Source organism: Cervus canadensis, chromosome 23 (assembly GCF_019320065.1).
Source record: "Cervus canadensis isolate Bull #8, Minnesota chromosome 23, ASM1932006v1, whole genome shotgun sequence".
Classification (NCBI taxonomy): domain Eukaryota; kingdom Metazoa; phylum Chordata; class Mammalia; order Artiodactyla; family Cervidae; genus Cervus; species Cervus canadensis.
In genome coordinates this window covers 27,357,630-27,372,343 of record NC_057408.1, presented here as the reverse complement: position 1 = coordinate 27,372,343, position 14,714 = coordinate 27,357,630, and the positions used below count along the sequence as shown (strand labels likewise).

At 37.4% G+C, this 14,714-nt stretch overlaps 1 non-coding gene across 1 annotated transcript; it reads left to right on the top strand.

The window, feature by feature from the left end:
* Positions 1-12,805: 12,805 nt before the first annotated feature.
* TRNAS-GGA lies at positions 12,806-12,878 on the top strand. Its single transcript has one exon. It is a non-coding gene; the product is annotated as a tRNA-Ser (tRNA).
* Positions 12,879-14,714: the final 1,836 nt, after the last annotated feature.

Sequence of the window (14,714 nt, the reverse complement as noted above, 5' to 3'; positions counted from 1 at the left end):
ATGATGTAAACAAGAATATAAATATTTTTTGAATCCCTAATTATTCCTTTTAGTCTTTATTCTGATTTCTGGTGGACGTGAAGAAAATATTTTGAAATTTAAATTATGAACATTTAACTTGGAAACTTGAGTTTAACATCACAAGAGTTGTTGCTTCATCAAATATCTTTGTACTTGTTCTTGGATTTTGACTATGTACATCTAAATTCAATTGCACAGGCTTTTCCTGGTCTAATAAAACCACATTCTTACTTTTTCTAGTTAATAATTTTATTGAGTACACATGCTTAAATAACATGAGAATTAAAACTAAACCTCAATTTTAGAAAGAATGCCCTGTGTTTTAAAGTGGATTATATTTGATCCCTTTAGAGTTTTGTTGACTTAAATTTTAAAAAGTGTGTTGGACCTTTTTGCCTTTGAAAATATTTCAATTTTAATAGCTTTTGCTTCATAACTAGAACTTAATATGCAGAGCATCCCTGGTGGCTCAGAGAGTGAAGAATCTGCTTGTCATGTGGTAAGCCTGGGATCGAGCCCTGGGTTGGAATGATCCCCTGGAGGAGGTAACAGCTACCCACTCCAGTATTCTAGGCTGGAGAGTTCCATGGATTCTGTGTCCATGGGGCCGCAAAGGGCTGGACATGACTGAGTGACTTTCACTTTCACTTTTCATGCACAAAACAGAATTAAATTAATGTTAGCATGTAAAATCTGAATATAGATTTGGAGACATGTTAATTTTGTTATTGCTAGTTTAGTTTTATAAAATCTTGGCTTTCTAATTATAAGAAGTAAAGACCTTATTTCAGAATTAGTAAAAATAAAAGTCTGTATCACATAAGATAAAGAAACTGAAGCATCTTTGGGTATTTCTTGCTAGTACAATATTGCAAGGGTGTTTAAGTTGGAAATTAGCATTTTGGTCTTTCTCTCCTGCAAACTTTAACTATGCTTCATACAGTAAAAACAAGATATATTTTTTATTGGATTGGACTTTTTCAGTGAAAATTGACACTACTGGACTATGATAACCAATAATTAACTTTCACATATCTTTTGGAAACACACACACACACATACACACCCTACCCCCCACACACAGACAAAACTGGGAAAACCATACCAGAATACTGATTTGATGATCAGACATTTTAAAATATAACATATTTTTAAATTTCTTTCTCTATAATCCATCCTCTTTTTGATTAATTTGTTTCATTTATCATGTTATTGATTTATGCTATTAATAATTTTCTGAAACATATTTAAAACATGTTACTGAGTAGTTTTTTTTAAATAGATGAAACAAGTCATATTAATTAATGAGTCATATATAATTCATATTTTTATTCATTTATTTTTTCTCTTTTAAAACCTCATATGTACACATAGAATGAAGTAGTTCTTCAAAATATAAAGCAAACACTTAATACATTTTTCAAGAAAATTTTATTTCTTTTAAACTGTAAATCCTTTAACCTTCTTAAGTATTAAAGAAGGTTAAATGTTTGCTCCTGGTCCTTTTCAACAATTTTTACAATATTTGCCTATTTTAAATGGCATGTTTTGCTATCTAGGCATTTCACCTTCATTATCTGAGATGCAATAATTATTTAAAACACCAGGTTGTGATAATGGTACTAATAAAAAAATTTATACTTTCTATTTTTATGGCTGATATGATTTCTGAGACTTGTCTTGTAGTATTCAATGAGGGCAGAAGTTAATAGAGAGAAACAAAATATTTGGCCATGACTTGAACAATCGTTGTTATTGTTGATGTCATTTGGTTCCTTGAACTACAAAGAGATCCAACCCGTCCGTCTTAAAGGAAATCAGTCCTGAATATTCATCGATAGGACTGATGCTGAAGCTGAAACTCCAATACTTTGGCCACCTGATGTGAAGAACTGACTCACTGGAAAAGACCCTGATGCTGGGAAAGATTGAAGGCAGGAGGAGAAGGGGGACAACAGAGGATGAGATGGTTGGATGGCATCACCGACTCTATGGACATGAGTTTGAGCAATCTCCGGGAGTTGGTGATTTACGGGGAATCCTGGCATGCTACAGTCCATGGGTTCACAAAGAGTTGGACACGACTGAGCAACTGAACTGAACTGAACTGTTTCTGACTCTTTGATATCTTGTGGGCTTCCAGGCTCCTCTGTCCGTGGGATTTCTCAGCAAGAATACTGGAGTGAGTTGGCGTTTTCTTCTCCAGGTAATCTTCCTGACTCAGGGATCGAACTTGCATCTCCTATGTCTCAGGCGGGTTCTTTACTCCTGAGCTTCCTGGGAAGACACGCAATTGTTAAATATAGGTAATGAATATGTAAGGATTCAACACACTATTCTATCACTTGTGTATGTGTTAGAAATTCTCTGAAATAAAGTTTTCTGGTTTTGTTTTGACCACACTGCATGGTTGGTGGGATTTTAATGACTCAATCAAGGATCTAACTGGTGCCTCCTTCAGTGCAAATGCAGAGTCTTAACCATTTTACTGCCAAGGAAGTCCCTGTAATAAAGTTCTTAAAAATATGATAGAATTTGTACATTGCTATCCTGTATCACTCCATCCTTAGATTATGATTGCCATAAAACCAGAGCATGATAATTTCCATTTAGAAACCAGAAAATTGAAGCAAAAAGGAATTGTATTAGGTCTATACTCTGGCCTAGAGAATTCCATGGACCACAGAGTCCATAGGATCACAAAGAATTGGACACGACTGAGTGACTTTCACTCCACTTCACTTAGTTGCCCCACAGTGAAGTGATATTTATATATGTGATATTTATTGGTTATCTGAACCCATGCATGTACAACTACACATATATCTCTGTGTGTGATATACAGGGATTTGCATAGTGGTGGAGGCTTGCAGTGGAGAAAGGAATAGCAACCCTCTCCAGTATTCTCACCTGAAGAATTCCATGGACAGAGAAACCTGGTCGGCTGCAGTCCATGTGGTTACAAAGAGTTGGATATGACTGAAGTGACTTAGCATGCATACACAGAGGCTTACAGATGCCCCTGAGTGCAATATCATCTTCCAGTAGTAGCTAAAAGCCTTTCCTGTACACAGTTGCATGGAGTTGCAGAAGAGAAACAGAGAATATCTAACCAGAAATCTAGGGGAGAGTTTTAAAAGCTGGACAAGGAAGTCTCTCTCAGCCACATGCTAAAATGTCTCCCAGCTTCCCTAGTGAGGAAGAAAGAAATGCTAACACAGAGCTGGGATGCACATGAATTATAGTGTTCTGCTCTCATCTGTTTCTCGTTCTTCTCTTTAGTAACTTTTAGAAAGAAATATTCTGTTCTCATTATTGAGTGGGTTTAAGTACTGTCAATACATTTTGTTGTGGTGGTTTTCCTTTTGTCTCCAGTTACATAACTCTCCAGTTATTAAATATATGTTGGAAGGCACCCAAATATAAATTTTACATATATAAATAGAAATGATATTTGGATAGTTCACATATTAAAATTGCTGCCAAAATTATTCTTCTCAGTGGATAGGGAATATATCTGTATGCTTTACAAAGTGCTTTCTGTAGCTTACCATCTGGGTAGGCTACACATGACATCCACAATAAACACTCAATGCACATTTATTGACTATCTCTGAAAAGAAGGATCTAACTATTGGAAAAAACCTTCAGATCTTAAGCTATAATATATTCTAATATTGTCATTCTTTTTTTTTTAAGAAATGTCGATAAGTAATTCAAAATGATTCATGTAAAAGGACAAATGTTACTTGAGACATCAAGTTTTATCTTAGAAATGTAGAAATGAAGGAAAAAGAAATAAAAAGAAAATAAGGAATAAAAAGAAAAACTAGTAATTCACAAGTTGCAAACTAGTGACTTTTCTTGAAACAACTGGAGAACTGAGAACTCAGAGCAAACAACCCAATATGTGGGTAGAGATAGGTCCCATCTGTGACAATAAAAAAAGGAAAAATAAAAACCTGAGTTTTTGTATACCTGAGCAGATGACTCTGGACATCCTCTAAACCAGTAAGAAGATACAGCTATTTTTTTTGTTTTATTTATTTTTTTAAATTTTTACAACATTGTGTTGTTTTCTGCCATACGCAATGTGAACCAGCCATAATCACACATATATCCCCTCCCTCATGAGCTTCCCTCCCTTCCCCCAATCGATTAACACATATATATGGAATCCAGAAAAATGGTATTGATGAACCTATTTGCAGGGAAGGAATGGAGATGCAGAGGTAGAGAACAGATTTGTGGACACACTGGGGGAGGGAGTGAATGGGATGAATTGAGAAAGTAGCGTCAACATATATGCTATCCATATATATGGATAGTAGGTGAGAAGTTTCAGCTAAATATTTGAATGAATTGCTAATAACCAAGCATGGCTGGTTTGAGAAGGTGACATTCTGGGGGCTTCCAGCGAAAAAGATTTGCCTGCTCTTGCAGTCTTTCTTCTCTAAACCCACCAGGCATTTGTAGGGAAGATTGCAGATGAATCTACTGAGAGATGAATGAGCAGTCACTGGTGAGACTCTACTCATTTCTACCTGCCCTAGCCACCCCATGGAATAGAAGAAGTATTACTCAGAGTAAAGAATAAGAAAACTTAGGGCTGCTGGAAACTGCATAGAGGGGAGTAAGAAAAATATCTCTGTTTGGGCAAGAGGCAGGAGAATCTGCAAAGTCACAGACCTGAGACCCAGGTACATATTGCCTACCAAAGTCTTCATCAGAGTTAATCAGAATAGCAAAGGATGTCCCACCTCCCGATTCAGAATGGTGGGTGCAGAGACTGAGAGCCAGTCGAAAAGAGTCCACTGTAGAAAACACCCAAGCCCTTCTTCTAGAGGACCCTAAATCTTTTCTGCTATGTTCTTCACCTTTGGGATGTTATTTGTTTTTTAAAATCACTACAACCCTCTAAATGTCACTGTATGATATATTGACCAAAATGAATCATTTATTATTATGATATGGGCATTTTTCATATATTTATGCATCTATGTGCTTATTCTTCTGAAGAGCAATTCATGCTTCAAAGATGGACGCATGCATGGGTGTTAAGTCACTTCAGTCATGTCTGACCCTTTGCAACGCTATGGACCATAGACTACCAGGCTCCTCTGTCCCTGGGATTCTCCAGGCAAGAATATGGCGTGGGTTGCCATGCCCTCCTTCAGAACCTTCCTGACCCAGAGATTGAACCTGCAGGTCTTAGGTCTCCCGCACTGGCAGGCTGGTTCTTCACCACTAGTGCCACCTGGGAAGCACTCCAAGAGGGATAGAGCTATTCAAAAATAGTTCCTGAGTCCCTATTACATGCCAGCCGCAGTTTGAAATGCAAAAGAAATGATAGAAAACAAAAATATAAAGCAGTGCCTATAATCAAACCAGGTCTTCTGCATTGCAGGCAGATTCTTTACCGTCTGAGTCACCAGGGAAACTCATAATACACAATAGAAGTAAATAAATAACATTATTTCAATTAGTTACATGTGTTATAAATGTAAAATAGGTAAAAGAGAGTAATCAGAGTCAGCAAAAGAGACATTTTAAATTAAGTGATTACAGTTGAGCAATGCCCTTAAATGTTGAGAAGGAGTGAGGCCCATGATCCTTTGAAAGAAAATTAGGTCAGGGAAAAAGGAAAGAGAATATCAGAGAATTGAAACTGTGTGTCCAAGTGTCTCAGAAAAGTCCAGAATGGCTGGGGCACAATGGACCATTAAAGATAACAGCACAAGTTGACATTGGAGATCTGGGCAGGTAGTTCCAGATCATGGAAAGCCTTCTGGGCCATGAAAAATTGTCTGCAGTTCTGTTCAGGTTTAATCAGAAGCCAATGATGTAAAATTAGAGGAATGACATAACTTCATTTAGGTTTAGGAAAAAAAAAAAATACAGTTCTTCTAAGGAGACTGTAATAAAGGGGAATAAGATGGAAAAAAAAATAGTGTTGTAAATCAAGTAAGACATAGCTAGGAACAAGGGAAATCATCCATTCTACAGATGAAGCATGTAATGACACTATTCTAGCTCTGGGGCTAAATGCAAACAAGACCAGACTAATTAATACCTCCTTTCTAAGTTATGTCATGAGTGCTCCAAGCAGAGTTTGCTCTTTTACTCAAGTTTCCATTACTTTACATATACATGTCTTATCATATAAAATTTATCAAACTTGTATTTGTCTCCCAAATTAAACTCTGGGCTTCTTATGGATAGGATTGTTTATTTCAGCTTTAGTATATTTCCTATACTTTGTCCCCAAACCAAGCAAAAGGAGAAATATTTCCAAATACATGTTTTTAATTTTAAATAAGGAACACTGGTGGAAATCCTTAAATTAACTGTAATCATCACTAAGCAGGACAGAGTCAAATGGTGCTCAGGGCAAATAAAATTATAACAAAATTCCATCCTGGCTCATCCAAAGTAATTAATTCAATTGACTAGGTACAAGCTGATATTTTACATCTACTGTCCTTATATAATAAAGTGGAAAGGTAAAAATGCTAGATACTTTTGGTGGTTCTAAAGCTTTTTATAAAACCATAATGATTAGGTTTCAGAAAAGTCAAGCTAGTCTTGATGAGCACGAAATTGATTCAAATAATTTGTACTTTCGCCTAGAGTGAGTGGAAGAGTGAGTATCTGAACTCTGTTGATTAAATTCTTGAAATACAATTATATAAAAATATCCTCATATTAATTCTACTATTTTTCTACTCAGGGGTATTTTAGCATATGATAATATACAAATTAATGTTTTTCTTTTGCATGTATACAAATTGAATGAAGCAGCTGATTCAAGTAAACAGTAAATCTGTATAGAAAAAAACTGTATTTGTCAAATTCTCACATTAAATGAATGGAATAAAGAATGAATCAGCAACTGTGAAAATATTGGAGGTTGGTCTGAAATTACATGCCTTGTGAATGTGAGAGAATTGACAATATTTTCAATTACTTTTCACAGCAAGAGTCCTTGGGCAAATCCATATCATTGGGTCTATATGCTAAGTTAGATGCTCCTGCTACAAAACAAAATATTGCTCCAGAAAACTTTAGGATCTGCACCCTAAAAGCTGCTTTATAGAAGCATGTTCTCATTCCTTGAGACTATTTACCAGTATCACAGTACAATATTCTTTAATGATATATTAACTCATTCAGAAATGGTTACCACCATCTCATTTTCATACAAAATTATAACATAGCTATCCCATAAGAATGAATTCCAGAAAGAGTTTTTAAATTTTTATACAAAATTAAAAGTTATATATTTCTGTTTACATGTAAGTTTTCTACTCAAGTAGTTCTGATGATTTCTGTGGTATTAAGAACTTACTCTCTTTAGACTGATTTGTAACTGCTCTGGTTTGGGGGCTATTTTTCAATGCCATCTGAATAAGGCTCTTTGTACCTGGTTTAGCTGTATGAAATTAGGTATCAATCCTTCTATGTTGTTACTACTGAAAAATGAAACACGAACACTGGTCATTGTTTCTGTAAATCCTTGGAGCAGTAAGATCCCCTGGAGAAGGAAATGGCAACCCACTCCAATATTCTGGCCTGGGAAATCCACAGACAGAGGAGCCTGGCTATAGTCCATGGGGTCGCAAAGAGTTGTACGCAACTTAGCAACTAAACAACAATTGTGTACCAAGCCATACCCAAGTGATCACGGAAGTGCCAAACATACTCCTCTTTGTCCAGTAGCAACTCTACCACTCACAATAATCAGTGTTGTTATAGTTTTTAAACAATAGATTTTCTTCTAAGGAGACTTATAAACAAAGAAAATTATCTTATATATTTATCCAAGTTTTTCATACTCTGTTTCCATCTGATATTAGTTTTCTGTTGCCTGAAGCATTTTCTTTTATATTTCCTGGAGTGTGAGTCTACTGGTGATGAATACTTCTACCTTTTGTATTTCTTAAAAAACATCTTTGTTTTGCTTTCATTGTTGAAAGATAGCTCTATCAAGAGTCACACAAAGTACTATGTGTATCTTAGCTACAGCTTGATGTAATTTGCAGTAGTCCCCTATTATGTGGTGTGAGCTATCCAGTTTTGCAAGGGCCAGACATATAATAAATACATCCTTTAAATGTTAAAGTGTGACATCAACGTGTGTTATTCCTCTGAGATACAATATTGCTTTTTATTTATTATCTGGACATGAGGAAGGGGCAATTTCAGAGGCTCCTACCTGAAGTTTTCCTGCAATAGCAGCACTTGTCCCATTGAGAGTGTGTTGTTGATAGTCAAATGTATCCATTCAAATTTTATATGAGGAATTGAAGAAATGACTAAGAGGCAAATCCATGGACTTCAGGGACACATTTGGACACAGACCTGGGTTGAAACTCCAGCCATTATATAATTCTCATGTAGAGTTCTCAAAAGAACTTGAAAGTCCATTTTCCCTAAAGTATTGTTGCCTTAGGAAAGGGACATGTATCTTGGAAGACCGGGAAGATCAAGTGTTTATTCTTTTTCTGGTCTTAAAAGTTCCTTCCAATGGGGACTAGTCCTCTCCATTAGATGAAACTGATGTAGTCTAAAAAAATGTGCAACCTGTTGGTTTCAGCATCTCATTTCTTAGTCTCACCTAATACATATACTAAGCAATACTATTTTGCTGTCCATCAAGTTCCTAGAGACCCCAGGTACTATAAGTCATGTCCAAGTACCAACCAGTCATATTCCTGATTGACACACCTATTTCTCTTAGACTTTTGATCCATTTTGCCACAGTTTGTTATGATGGTTCTGGTGTGTCTACTCCATTTAATATGAATTATTACTCTTGTAACTTTCTCCAAGTGCCCAAGCGCCATCAGAAAAGCATAACAGAACTGTCACTAGGGTCTTTGGTATTTTAGATCCTGTTTAGTGTTTGTAATCGCTTCTATCCGACGTTAAACTCCACCTTCCTTGTCCTAGCACACAGGGTCCATTCCTGGGCTGAGATTTGAGCCTAGTTGTTATATCACGGGCACAGGGGCAGGGTGGCATGGGTGGGAGCTACAGACCCTGTAGTGGAAAAGCATTTATCTTGTAAGGTATCTACCTAACTTGAGCACTCTGCCTTTTCTTCCAGCAAGAGGGTCTCTGTCTTCCAACAAGGGAGGGTGGGCCATGTTTGAAGATTCAGTCGGTACAGGAGAAGCGAAGCTTTCAGTGTTCTCAAATGTATCTACCAAGGTACTCTCAAACCAAATCAAAGGGCCCCATTCCTCCCCCAGCCAGTGACTGTCATGTGAGATTTCCCTGAATGTCTGTCACTCTCAGAGTGAAGTCTTGCCCCCTGGTACTCAGCTGTGTCTTATTAGGGACTGTAAAGGATGAGGATCTATTTAAATACTGTGAACACTCTCCCTCACATTTGGCTTTAAATTGCTGATTAATTATTCTGGCTTGTTTTTCCACTTTTAAGTGAATTGGTCACATTGAGAAATAGCCATCTGGTTCAACAGTTGCTATTTCTTCTATACCTTTCAAATTCCTAAGAGGGTGCCTGTAATCCCTCCCAATTTAAATGAGCAAAAGTCTTTGGAAACACATTGCTGTGGTCTCCAGGAACTTTTTATTACTTCACATGCCACCAGAAATGGGATATTCCTTGCAATCAGATGATAAGTGATGCAAATTAGAAACTTATCCTTTGAATTTGTTTTCTATAATCATTAACAGAAGCAAATGTCTTAGTTCAGTTTCCCCAGAAAGAGCACAAGATGGGAATTCCTGTATAAGTGATTTATTGTGGGAGTGCTCTCAGGACAAAGGGACTTGTTCCACAGTCAGTCCTGTCTTGAGGTAAGAAGCCTGCATCTTATAGCAAGATCTCCCTGGGAGAGGACCAAGAGTAGGGAAGGCCCCTGACTGAGATAGCTTCTTTGGGCTTAAGGCAATTTTTTGAAAAAGAAGATAGCTACACAGTTTTGAATGGCTAACAGGCAATGTTAATGGGCTGATAGGTGCCCAGATAGTAGGAGTACCACCAGAATCCACACAGTTCAGTTAATTTCAGTCACTCAGTCATGTCCGACTATTTATGACCCCATGGACTGCAGCAAGCCAGGCTTCCCTGTCCATCACCAATTTCTGGAGCTTACTCAAACTCATGTCTATCATGTTGGTGATGTCATCCAACCATCTCATCCTCTGTCATCCCCTTCTCCTCCCACCTTCAATCTTTCCCAGCATCGGGGTCTTTTCCAATGAGTCAGCTCTTTGCATGAGGTGGCCAAAGCATTGCAGCTTCAGAATCAGCATCAGCCCTTCCAATAAATATTCAGGACTGATTTCTTTTAGGATGGACTGGTTGGAACTCCTTGCAGCTCAAGGGACTCTCAAGACTCTTCTCTGACAACACAGCTCAAAAGCATTGATTCTTTGGAGCTCAGCTTTCTTTACGGTCCAACTCTCACATCCATACATGACCACTGGAAAAACCATAGCTTTGATTAGACACACCTTTGTTGGCAAAATAATGTCTCTGCTTTTTAATATGCTGTCTAGGTTGGTCATAGTTTTTCTTGCAAGGAGCAAGCATCTTTTAATTTCAAGGCTGCAGTCACAATATGTAGTGATTTTGGAGCATCCCCAAAATAAAGTCTCACTGTTTCCATTGTTTCCCCATCTATTTGCCATGAAATGATGGGCTCGGATGCCACGATCTTAGTTCTCTGAATGCTGAGTTTTAAGCCAACTTTTTCACTCTCCTCTTTCACTTTCATCAAGAGACTCTTTAGTTCTTCTTCACTTTCTGCCATAAGGGTGATGTCATGAAAACAGACCTTTTGAGTCCTATGGTCACTACTGTTTCCCAAATTTGTTGGTATATTGAGTGCAGCACTTTCACAGCATCATCTTTTAGGATTTGTAATAGCTCAACTGGAACTCCATCACCTCCACTAGCTTTGTTTGTAGTGATGCTTCCTAAGGCACACTTGACTTCACATTCCAGGATGTCTGGCCCTAGGTGAGTGATCACACCATTGTGGTTATCTGGGTCATGAAGATCTTTTTTGTATAGCTCTTCTGTGTATTCTTGCCACCTCTTCTTAATATCTTCTGCTTCTGTTAGGTCCATACCATTTCTGTCCTTTATTGAGCCCATCTTTGCATAAAATATTCCCTTGGGATCTCTAATTTTCTTGAAGAGATCTCTAGTCTTTCCCATTCTGTTGTTTTCCTCTCTTTCTTTGCACTGATCACTGAGGAAGACTTTCTTATCTCTCCTTGCTGTTCTTTGGAACTCTGCATTCAAATGGTAATATCTTTCCTTTTCTCCATTGCCTTTATCTTCTCTTCTTTTCTCAGCTATTTATAAGGCCTCCTCAGACAGCCATTTTGCCTTTTTGCATTTCTTTTTCTTGGGAATGGTCTTGATCACTCCCTCCTGTACAATGTCAGGAACCTCCATCCATAGTTCTTAAGGTACCCTGTCTATCAGATCTAATCCCTTGAATCTTTTTGTTACTTCCACTGTATATCATAAAGGATTCGATTTAGGTCATACCTGAATGGTCTATTTTTTTCCCACACTTTCTTCAATTTAAGTCTGAATCCACTATAGGAAGACTCCACTATAGGAAGTTTAATCACCACAAAAATTCTATGGGCTTCTTGTGTGCATGAGTGCTAAGTTGCTCCAGTCATATATGACTCTTTGAGACTGCACGGACTATAGTCCACTGGGCTCCTCTGTCCATGGGATTTTCCAAGCAGGAATACTGGAATGGGTTACCATTTCCTTCTCCAGAGGATCTTCCCAATGCAGGGACTGAACCTACATCTCTTATGTCTCTTGAATTGGCAGGTGGGTTCTTTACCACTAGCACCACCTGGGAAGCCCCAGTTTTCTTTATATATTTGTGTGTTCCTTGAGGCTGATGCTTTGAAGACATCAATTACACTCAAGAAATGTTTCTTGAGCACTTAGAATATGATAAATTTTGTGAGAGGCCATAGTTCTCCATTCTTAAAGCATTAGACAGCTAGAATAAAAGAGTAGAAATGTACTCCAGTTAACAAAATGTAGGAGGGAATGTGGAAAATTGCCTTAGGTCTAAAACAAAGGGAGATTATATCAAAGAAACATTTATTTTAGAGAAATACTTTCATGAGTATAATAGTGAGAAATGGAGTATTTAGGTTGTGACTATTTTTAAAGTCGACAATAGGTAGGGGTTTTCCTGATATTGTGACACATATGAAAAGTTTCTGTCCTTCATTCTGAAATTAATATGATGCCTCTGTTCAATTTAGTACTGCAATTATTCATTTGACACCAGGCTCTGTGGATAGGAAAATATAAAGGTAGACACAGTCTCTGAGTTTATAAAATTTAGATTAGTGACAACATAATTTTGAAGTTTTTTTCTTTCTTTTTATTTTTTAACTGAAAAGTGAAAATAAAGTGGTTATAACTAGCAAAGTTTTCCTAATTAAAAGAACCTCTTAGTCTCTGGAAAGGGAGTGAAATTTAACTTGGAGTTTAAGCTAACAAGTAATGCTGAAGGACTCCAAAACTTGAATTCATTTCTTTTCTTTGCACTTGTGTACAGGCAAAGTTGCTTCAGTTATGTCCCACTCTTTGCCACCCTATGGACGTCAGCCAGGGGATCTTCCAGACCCAGGGATTGAACCCATGTTTCTTACATCTCTTGCATTTACACATGGCTACTTTACCAGCAATGCCACTTGGGAAGTCCCAATTTTCTCTGTATATTCTAACAATTATTTGTTAAATAGTATTGAAATGCAGGCTTCCCTGGTGGCTCAGAGGTTAAAGCGTCTGCCTGGAATGCAGGAGACCCGGGTTCGATCCCTGAGCTTGGAAGATCCCCTGGAGAAGGAAATGGCAACCCACTCCAGTCCTCTTGCCTGCAGAATCCCATGGAAGGAGGAGCCTGGTAGGCTACAGTCCATGGGGTCGCAAGGAGTCAGACACGACTGAGCGACTTCACCTCACTTCACTACTGAAATGCAATATCAATATTCAGTACCCCTAAACTTTCATGAAATATAGTTTTATGTAGTGATATTAGGAAAAAAAACAAATATCAGGGAGATATTTGACTTAGGTCAAAACTGTAATGTAAAATACAGTATTCCTACAGCAGAGCAAGATGACTCAAAGTAAGAAGATGCTTAGAGAAAATATATATAATTATACTGATTTTTCTTTTCTTCTAAATGATTGTTTATAACTTTGGAGGCACCTCTCCCTTTAAGAACTCTGTAAAGAGCATGCCTGGGTATTATTATATTTGTTTTATAAAGCAGAATATGGCTTTAAAAGTAGATTATCACTTCCAAGTGTGTGTAGATATTTGATGTTAGTTGATATGACAGCTGAGATAATACTATTTCCACCTCAAAGCTTTTTGTGAGAACTATTGCCTCATGAAATTAAAATGTCCTTGATTTCTCTGGATGGTTTTAGAACTAGTATTTTTAATTACTGTACCAGCAGCAGGTTATCCCCTCATCAGTGTATCTTGTCGATCTTTGTTGATAGCTGTCAATTCAAAAGTATATCAGAGTTTGGATGGAAGTCAGTCTTCATTTCAGGTTTGCATTTGAATTGAGGTCTGTCATGAGTGACGAATGTGACATTGCCACGTCGAAAGATCATTAAATGTCACTCTGGGTCCTGGCAGCCAAATGGCTGGCAGGAAGTCAATGATGCAGACGCAGTGTGGAGCGTGGAGAGTGGAGATGGATCTAGGGCAGCACAGAGTCATGCAAGCTGTGAACAATCAATCAATCATTTCATTCAAAGGAAAGTGAAGTGAGACTTGATGGAAATACTGTGAGAGAGCCTACAGTGGTGAACCTCTAGCTTGTAAATGCTTTGATTTACATCTATAACTGTTAATCGCCAGCAGCTAAAATCCTAAGCTGGGAAAACTACCCATCTGATCAATTTACCTGAAAATCTCCTTGACTTTAGGTGTTCCTTATGCACCTTACATCTTAAACAGTCTTAACTTTCCTAGCTCTAGAGCACAGATGGCCTAAAGTGACTCTGGTGTACAGTCAGCCTATTAGAGGTACAATTTATACACCCCGATAAAGCAAGCACTAAATCTGCCCAGCAATGCTATTTCACTTCTTCAGTGGCTTCCTACAATTTGCGTATAATTTATTTAGCTTTCCACTTTACTTGCTGCACTGCCATTTCTATGAATTGATTCCCTAAAGTTGCTAAATATAAATTGTACTTAAAACAGTGTGCAAGTGCTTACTTGATATTAATATTTATTTTCAAAAAGCTTTTAAAGCCATAACACAAATATGAAGCACTTTTTATATGTTTATCCAGTAATTTACACCAATTGCGTTTTCAGTGTAAGCCGGAAAATAAAAACCATGGCCATTGACTACTAGTAGGTGTATGTTAGACTGATAAATCTGTTTAATCTAGTTCACTTCCATTTGATGAAAATGGAGAGTATAAAATACATAAAATGCGGAGGGAAGCAAGAGGTATTCCGACAGGAGAAGTTTGCATTAGCGAGCTCTTTCTGTATTCATATATTTGACTCAGGGTCTTTTAGCATGAGTTATGGGTGTGTCAGTATAAGTGTACTGAGAATAATATTATCTGTTTCAAGTCATAACCATATATTAAAATCTTTACTAGACTTTACAGGTAGCAGATATTCTAAGCA